This window comes from Aegilops tauschii, chromosome 5 (genome assembly GCF_002575655.3).
Source record: "Aegilops tauschii subsp. strangulata cultivar AL8/78 chromosome 5, Aet v6.0, whole genome shotgun sequence".
Lineage (NCBI taxonomy): Eukaryota > Viridiplantae > Streptophyta > Magnoliopsida > Poales > Poaceae > Aegilops > Aegilops tauschii.
In genome coordinates, this window is record NC_053039.3 from 224,356,847 (window position 1) to 224,365,497 (window position 8,651).

The 8,651-nt window shown below is 44.1% G+C and overlaps 1 long non-coding RNA gene across 1 annotated transcript; it reads right to left on the reverse strand.

Annotated features, from left to right (window-relative positions):
- Nucleotides 1-1,136: 1,136 nt before the first annotated feature.
- On the reverse strand, nt 1,137-2,442 carry LOC120964535 (uncharacterized). The gene is made up of 2 exons (XR_005756903.3): nt 1,840-2,442; nt 1,137-1,708 (listed from the first exon to the last, which is right to left on the reverse strand). It is a non-coding gene; the product is annotated as an uncharacterized lncRNA (long non-coding RNA).
- Nucleotides 2,443-8,651: the final 6,209 nt, after the last annotated feature.

The following is an 8,651-nucleotide window of genomic DNA, read 5'->3' on the forward strand; positions in this document are numbered from 1 at the left end:
GGTTCAGTTTATACCCTTCCGCCTTTTGTAGGAAAATAAGCAAGATTTTTGCAAAAAGGTACTGGAGCTTGAGCATGAGATCAGTGAATTGTAGGAGGAAAATTCCATCCTCAAGCGTAAGCTGAGGAAGAAGGACAACCCCTCTACTTCACCACCACCACCTTCTTCACCACCAAAAGAAAACTGAGGGTATGGGCACTCCCCTTGGCTTCCGCCAAGCTCAGGGGAGGTGCCCCGGTATCGTATCACCCCCACTATCTTTTGCCTTTACTTATCTTAGTTCGATCCATAGTTATCTTTTGCTTTAGATGAATAAAAGTTTAGTTCGATCCTTTCTTTTCGAGAGTTTGCTTAGTGATCTATCCTTGTTAGCGTGTGCGAGATATATAATAAAGTTTAGTTTGAGTTCTAGCTTTCTTTACTTTCTTGTTCCAATAAAAAGAAAGGAATTAAACAAAAAGATCATATGCTAGTCTTATGGTAGGTGATGACACCACATAAGAAAAAGTATAAGTAGAAAATTCTATTAGAGATTGACAAACATAGCATTGGTCAATGATGCAACTCATGAAAGAATTAATAAGGAATAGAAGATTCACATATAAATACACTATCCTAAAAATCTTTTGTGATTGTGAGCCCCCATCAAAATATTATATGCCAAACTTTTTGATGTTGGACAACGAAGACAACATAATGATTTATGTTTGTTCATATTCACATAGAAGTTATATTGTCATATATCCTTCAACATGTGGTGCTTGCCCCTATCTTTGCTAGCCAAAAATTCCGCACCAAGTAGAGATACTACTTGTGCATCCAAAAATCCTTAAACCCAAATCTTATTTTCAAAGTGTCCACCATACCTACCAAGGGATTGAGCAAGATCCCTCAAGTAAGTTGTCATCGATGCAATAAGGCAATAAAAATTGCTTTTAAAAGTGTTAGATCATTTAGTGTACGAGAAAATTGAGCGTTGTACGAACTTGTGATGGCAAAGTAATAAAAGTGGACTGCATAATAAAGGTTGCTATCATAACGGGCAATATAATGTGACGTTCTTTTGCACCAAGGGGTTGAGCATACAAATAAATAAGCGCATGGCAACCTCTGCTTCCCTCTGCGAAGGGCCTATCTTTTAATTTTATGTATTTACTTTTATGCAAGAGTCAAAGTTTTTCTCTCTATTTTTTTTATTTTTCTCCTTTGACAAGCATCATGTGGTGAGAAAAGATCTAGGCACATATGTTGAATACGTTATTATTGTTTTTGAATATGGGTAGCATGAGTTATTATTGTTGATGTTAGGATTTAATTAATTCTATTAATCCATGCTTTTCCTAATTAAAGCGGTTGTCTCATGTCCCTTGGGACGCACCCCTTCGTAGGTTCACTTTACATCCTTGTCGATTGTCTCTCGTTCTCTGCTCAAAACACGTTATCAGCACGCTCTCTGGCGGAGCGATTTCACGGCCAAACTGCCGGCAGCGAGCGCGCAGCGTCGCGATGCCCTCCGGCCCTGCGTGGCGAAGGAAGCCAGCGCTCCAGCGCTAGCAAAGGCAGCGCATGGCGCCGCGCACACCTCGACGGCTATTCCGCGGCAACGCGGTGTTCCCGGCGGAAGGCGGCACCCACGCGCGACCGCGGGCTCCCGGCAGCGCGTCCACAGGAGTGACCAACGGCCAACGCTTGGAGCGGCGGCTCTGTCCTGCGCGACAGTCAGGGCAGAATGAGAAAGAACAGAGGCTGTGGATCTCCATCGATTCAAGAATTGAAGGCCTCAACAACGAACGCCAATGGATTCCCATCGATTCATTGATGCAAAAAGGAAAAAGGTACCATGCGTTCTTCAATTCTTCGTGCACTGCACTGGATCAAGGGACAAATGTCGTTGCTTTTCATCAGCATCGCCAGCGGCGCCTGCGTCCATGCACCTTGCACACACACGGCTGTCCAGCGATGCGTCGAGGTGTCCGCCGGCCTCTAACGCGGGGCACGTCTGCGTGGCCTTGACCTCTCAACGCGGAGGGGCTGCGCGGACCTCGATGAAACGGCAACGCCCTCCGGCGCACCAGCCATGATGTGGGGGCGCGGCCTCTGGCGCGAGGCCGCCTAAAGCGTGACCGCGTCGACACCCAGCGCACACGCGCATGGCGAGACGCTCTCCCACTACGCACGCCGCAGACAACAGCCTCGGCGCCCGCGAAGGCGGCACCCAACCGCGACGCGGCGCGGAAGACTGAGGCGACGCCGCAGCCCTCGGCTTGCATCCGTGCAGGCGGCGCCCGAGGCAACGGCCCTCGACTGGCCCCCCGGCCCCGGAGGCAGCGGCGCCCTTCGGCGTGGCTCCCACAGCGGAGACGGAGACGACGGCGCTCCCACAATCGCGGCCCTGGCCGGTGTGCCAAAACAGCGGCGGGCGATTACAGGATTTCTCCGGGTAGAAAGCGCTCGGGAGTAAAGAGATAGGAATCTTATCTCTTCGCAAGTTTTGCATTTCAGCCTTGTGGCTTTACCTATTTCCGAAATAGGTCAAAACTTGCCTCTGTCATTGTTTTACGGCTAATTCCTGGCAGTTTCGGGATATAGCAGCTTGGTCTAACTAGTTGCTGTTGATTAGCACCAGTAACGTTAGGCCATATATACAGATCATCATTTAGCCCATTTTCTGCTGAGTTTAAAAATTCCAGAAATGTGTGGTTGTTGATGCTTGACATGTTCAATGTTTTTGCTTTTTGGCAATCCCTTTAACATGTTGTATTAGTACAATGACATTGTTTTGCGATTGAGATTAAGTTTTCTCGCACAACAATATTGATTTGCGATTGAGTTTTTTTTTCTCGCAAAATAATCTCATTGCGATTGAGATTAATTTTCTGTCGCAAAATATTAATTCATTTTGCTGAATTATCTTCCAACTTGATACAACATCATCTCATTTAATTTGAGGTCTATACAATTCAAGTTTTTCACTTGAACATCAAGTTTGCAACATCATTACTATTCATTATAATAGTGGTGTATTTCTGTTGAGTACGATGTATTCCAGAATGTATGTATCTCCATGTTCGCTACATGTCGAGATTAATACGTCTATTTGCAATTGAGATTTTTAATTTCTTGCTAATAAAAATGCAAAATTCAAAGTGATTTCTTCAAATTGATGTATTGGGATCACAAGGTAGTCATATAGTTCTACTGCCTTCGCAGATTATCAATGACTACTGTTAAAGCCTATATTTTGTCATTTTGACATTATAATTGCTTTACAAAGTGCTCTCCCACACATTTTACTAAGTCATGACATAAGACATTACGAGTGAGTATCTACTGATTTCATCAGATTATACTCTCTAGTGTTGCGAGATCTACTCCATTTTGGAGATTATCTTCAAGGTGTCATATTTAGCAATTTGAAGTTCACACTAATGGTTTTAAGATAACTTCTTGAAATACCCATTGATTTTGCTAAGTTCATTACAACATCAACCATGATGGACCTTAATTTACTGGTTGTAAATTAATTATCTCTGGTTTACCCATAGAGGTAACATATGGCTATAGAATTTGAGGCATTCGCCCTCAATGGCCACCACTGCCCTATCTGGGCCATGGACATCATGATCGCTCTTGTGTCTCGTGGGATAATGTGTGCAATTCCGGATTCACCTCTGGTCAGGATCACACCGCTAACAGAAAAATGGTGTCTTATAAATCATAAGGCATTAGATTCAGATCTTGGCATCTGGTTATTCTGTATCAACAATTCCTGGGATACAATGAACCTCAAGGGCAAATGTTTGAGTCTTACTTCAACCTTCAATCCGACATCACCAGCTATGACGGGACCCTACGAGCACGGAGAATGTGATGGTAGAATATGCCTCAACCGATATGTTTGGAGACTATGAATAGTCTTTCAATCTCTTGAGTGGTCAATATAATTAATGTACATTTACGATGCTGTAACAACAACATAAGTATTGTTGTCATCGTCATATATTGTATATCACAATATATTGTATCAGCACTTTGATACAAATACATTTGTATGTATTCTATATATCTGACAGTGATTTTCATATTGAGAATCTTCATGTCTATATATAGATTTCTACGGGAGTCAATCCGATGAAAAATGATATGTGCCTTCTGGACACATGCACCACAAACTCTATACTGAGGGAAGTCCAATGTTTCCACTCTCATTGAGAGAAAGGAGATATTTTAAAATTGCTAGACGCGATGAGGTATTTGTTGACTCAACTCGAGTCATATTTACTATCCCTGTGGGTACTCGAGTAACGTCGGGATGCTTTATTGCTTCTTAGGTTTAACTCGTACCCTACTAAACTATGGAGGTATCCGTTAAAATAGTTTCCATAGCGAAACTTATGATGACAACAAAGAGAAATAACTTCTCTTTACCATATGCAACGGATATGGCAAGCACATTCTCTATGTATCATCTGGATTGTACTACACATACTACAAAACCCCTAGCACATGTTGCGTCCAAGATAGTTTTCCAAAATTTCTTGTACATGAAAAACTTGGCATACTCGCCTTGGTCATCGAGACATTGGGTTGAAACCGAAACTATCAGCAATTCCAATAGTTTATGATTATTATGATGCTAAATTCTAACACCATTTGGATTTTATGTGCACTACAAGTGACACAGGGAAGCTAATTTTAAGGTTCGCACACCTTAAAGTCTACCCTGAACCACTGAGACTCCTTGAATGCATCAAGTTGAGGTAAGTGGCTCTTCCCATCCATTGACTAGACTATTTGGGTATTCCATGGTTCTAAAAGACATATCTACATGATGGTCTTAAGTGTGTGCTTTATTCACACGAAATCCTTGGCTCATTATCCTGACATCGATTTCAAGGAAATCGAATGGATAGCATTGCAGAATTCTCCTTGAGTGCCTTCTCTATGGCCCTCGGATTGAAGTTTAGCAATTTGTCCTAAGGTCTAGACTCAAAATGGTTTGGTAGAATCCTATCCAAAGAGTTAAGCTCATTGCATTATCTTTACTTTGGAATTGCAACTTGCCAACTTTACGTTGGAGTCATTCAGTTTTACACGCTCATGACAAAAATGCATAATATTATTCCCCTCTATCTTTGATATGTAGATATCTACCAAGTATTTCCTATCTGCGGTAATTCGGTTGCATACCGATATCACCACCCGGCATACATCATTGGCCCCTCAACATATAGTTGGGATCTATGTGAGGAATAACTGTATTTCCGTCAATATCTCAAGCCCCTCGCATGGGGAGTTTGTTGGGGAACGTAGCAGAAATTCAAAATTTTCTACGCATCACCAAGATCAATCTATGGAGTTTACTAGCAACGAGAGGGAAGGAGTGCATCTACATACCCTTGTAGATCGCGAGCGGAAGCGTTCAAGAGAACGGGGTTGATGGAGTCGTACTCGTCGTGATCCAAATCACCGATGATCCTAGCGCCGAACGGACGGCACCTCCGCGTTCAACACACGTACGGAGCAGCGACGTCTCTTCCTTCTTGATCCAGCAAGGGGGGAGGAGAGGTTGATGGAGATCCAGCAGCACGACGGCGTGGTGGTGGAAGTAGCGGGATTCCAACAGGGCTTCGCCAAGCGCTGCGGGAGGAGGGAGATGTGTCACGGGAGGGAGAGGGAGGCGCCAGGGATTGGATTTTGTTGCCCTCCCTTCCCCCCACTATATATAGGGTCAAGGGAGAGAGGGGGGGCGCAGCCTTGGCCCTTCCTCCAAGGAAGGGTGCGGCCAGGGAGGAGTCCTTCCCCCCCAAGGCACCTCGGAGGTGCCTTCCCCCTTTAGGACTCTCCCTTTTCCTTATCTCTTGGCGCATGGGCCTCTTGGGGCTGGTGCCCTTGGCCCATATAGGCCAAGGCGCACCCCCTACAGCCCATGTGGCCCCCAGGGCTGGTGGACCCCCTTGGTGGACCCCCGGACCCCTTTCGGCACTCCCGGTACAATACCGATAAAGTGCGTAACTTTTCCGGCGACCAAAATAAGACTTCCCATATATAAATCTTTACCTCCGGACCATTCCGGAACTCCTCGTGACGTCCGGGATCTCATCCGGGACTCCGAACAACTTTCGTGTTACCGCATACTAATATCTCTATAACCCTAGCGTCACCGAACCTTAAGTGTGTAGACCCTACGGGTTCGGGAGACACGCAGACATGACCGAGACGACTCTCCAGTCAATAACCAACAGCGGGATCTGGATACCCATGTTGGCTCCCACATGCTCCTCGATGATCTCATCGGATGAACCACGATGTCGAGGATTCAATCAATCCCATATACAATTCCCTTTGTCTATCGGTATGTTACTTGCCCGAGATTCGATCGTCGGTATCCCGATACCTTGTTCAATCTCGTTACCGGCAAGTCTCTTTACTCGTTCCGTAACACATCATCCCGTGATCAACTCCTTGGTCACATTGTGCACATTATGATGATGTCCTACCGAGTGGGCCCAGAGATACCTCTCCGTTTACACGGAGTGACAAATCCCAGTCTCTATTCGTGCCAACCCAACAGACACTTTCGGAGATACCTGTAGTGCACCTTTATAGCCAACCAGTTACGTTGTGACGTTTGGTACACCCAAAGCATTCCTACGGTATCCGGGAGTTGCACAATCTCATGGTCTAAGGAAATGATACTTGACATTAGAAAAGCTCTGAGCAAACGAACTACACGATCTTGTGCTAGGCTTAGGATTGGGTCCATCACATCATTCTCCTAATGATGTGATCCCGTTATCAACGACATCCAATGTCCATGGTCAGGAAACCGTGACCATCTATTGATCAACGAGCTAGTCAACTAGAGGCTTACTAGGGACATGGTGTTGTCTATGTATCCACACATGTATCTGAGTTTCCTATCAATACAATTCTAGCATGGATAATAAACGATTATCATGAACAAGGAAATATAATAATAACCTATTTATTATTGCCTCTAGGGCATATTTCCAACAGTCTCCCACTTGCACTAGAGTCAATAATCTAGTCCACATCACCATGTGATTAACACTCATAGGTCACATCACCATGTGACCAACATCCAAAGAGTTTACTAGAGTCAACAATCTAGTTCACATCTCTATGTGATTAACACTCAATGAGTTCTGGTTTGATCATGTTATGCTTGTGAGAGAGGTTATCAGTCAACGGGTCTGAACCTTTCAGATCCTTGTGTGCTTTACGAATATCTATGTCATCTTGTGGATGCTACCACGCGCTATTTGGAGCCATTTCAAATAACTGCTCTACTATACGAATCCGGTTTACTACTCAGAGTCATCCGGATTAGTGTCAAAGTTCGCATCGACGTAACCCTTTACGACGAACTCCTTTTCACCTCCATAATCGAGAAAATTCCTTAGTCCACTAGATACTAAGGATAAGTTCGACCGCTGTCATGTGATCCATTCCCGGATCACTATTGTACCCCTTGACCAACTCATGGCAAGGCACACTTCATGTGCGGTACACAGCATAGCATACTGTAGAGCCTACATCTGAAGCATAGGGGACGACCTTCGTCCTTTCTCTCTCTTCTGCTGTGGTCAGGTCTTGAGTCTTACTCAATACTCACACCTTGTAACACAGCCAAGAACTCCTTCTTTGCTGATCTATTTTGAACTCTTTCAAAATCATGTCAAGGTGTGCGTTCTTTGAAAGTACCATCAGGCGTCTTGATCTATCTCTATAGATCTTGATGCCCAATATGTAAGCAGCTTTATCCAGGTCTTCCTTTGAAAAACTCCTTTAAAACAACCCTTTATGCTTTCCAGAAATTTTACATCATTTCGGATCAACAATATGTCATTCACATATACTTATCAGAAATGTTGTAGCGCTCCCACTCACTTTATTGTAAATACAAGTTTCTAACAAACTTTGTATAAACCCAAAAACTTTGATCACTCCATCAAAGTGTATATTCTGACTCCGAGATGCTTGCTCTAATCCATGGAAGGATCGCTGGAGCTAGCATACCTTTTAGCATCCTTAGGATCGACAAAACCTTTCTGATCGTATCACATACAACCTTTCCTTACGAAAACTGGTAAGGAAACTTGTTTTGACATCCATCTGCTAGATTTCATAAATGCTAACATGATTCCGACGGATTTAAGCATCGCTACGGATGAGAAAATCTCGTCGTAGTCAACTCCTTGAACTTGTGGAAATACTCTTTGTCACAAGTCGAGCTTCATAGACGGTAACATTACCGTCCACGTCCGTCTTCTTCTTAAAGATCCATTTATCTCGGATTTCATGGCTTCTAACCATTTGTCGGAATATGGGCCCACCATCGCTTCTCCATAGCTCGTAGGTTCATCGTTGTCCAACAACATGACTTCCAAGACAGGATCACGTACTACTCTGAAGTATTACGCATCCTCGTCGTCCTACGAGGTTTGGTGGTGACTTGATCCGAAGTTTCATGATCACTCTCATAAGCTTCCACTTCAATTGGTGTAGGTGCCACATGAACAACTTCCTGTGCCCTGCTACACACTAGTTGAAGTGACGGTTCAATAACCTTATCAAGTCTCCACCATCCTCCCACTCAATTCTTTCGAGAGAAAAATTTCCTCGAG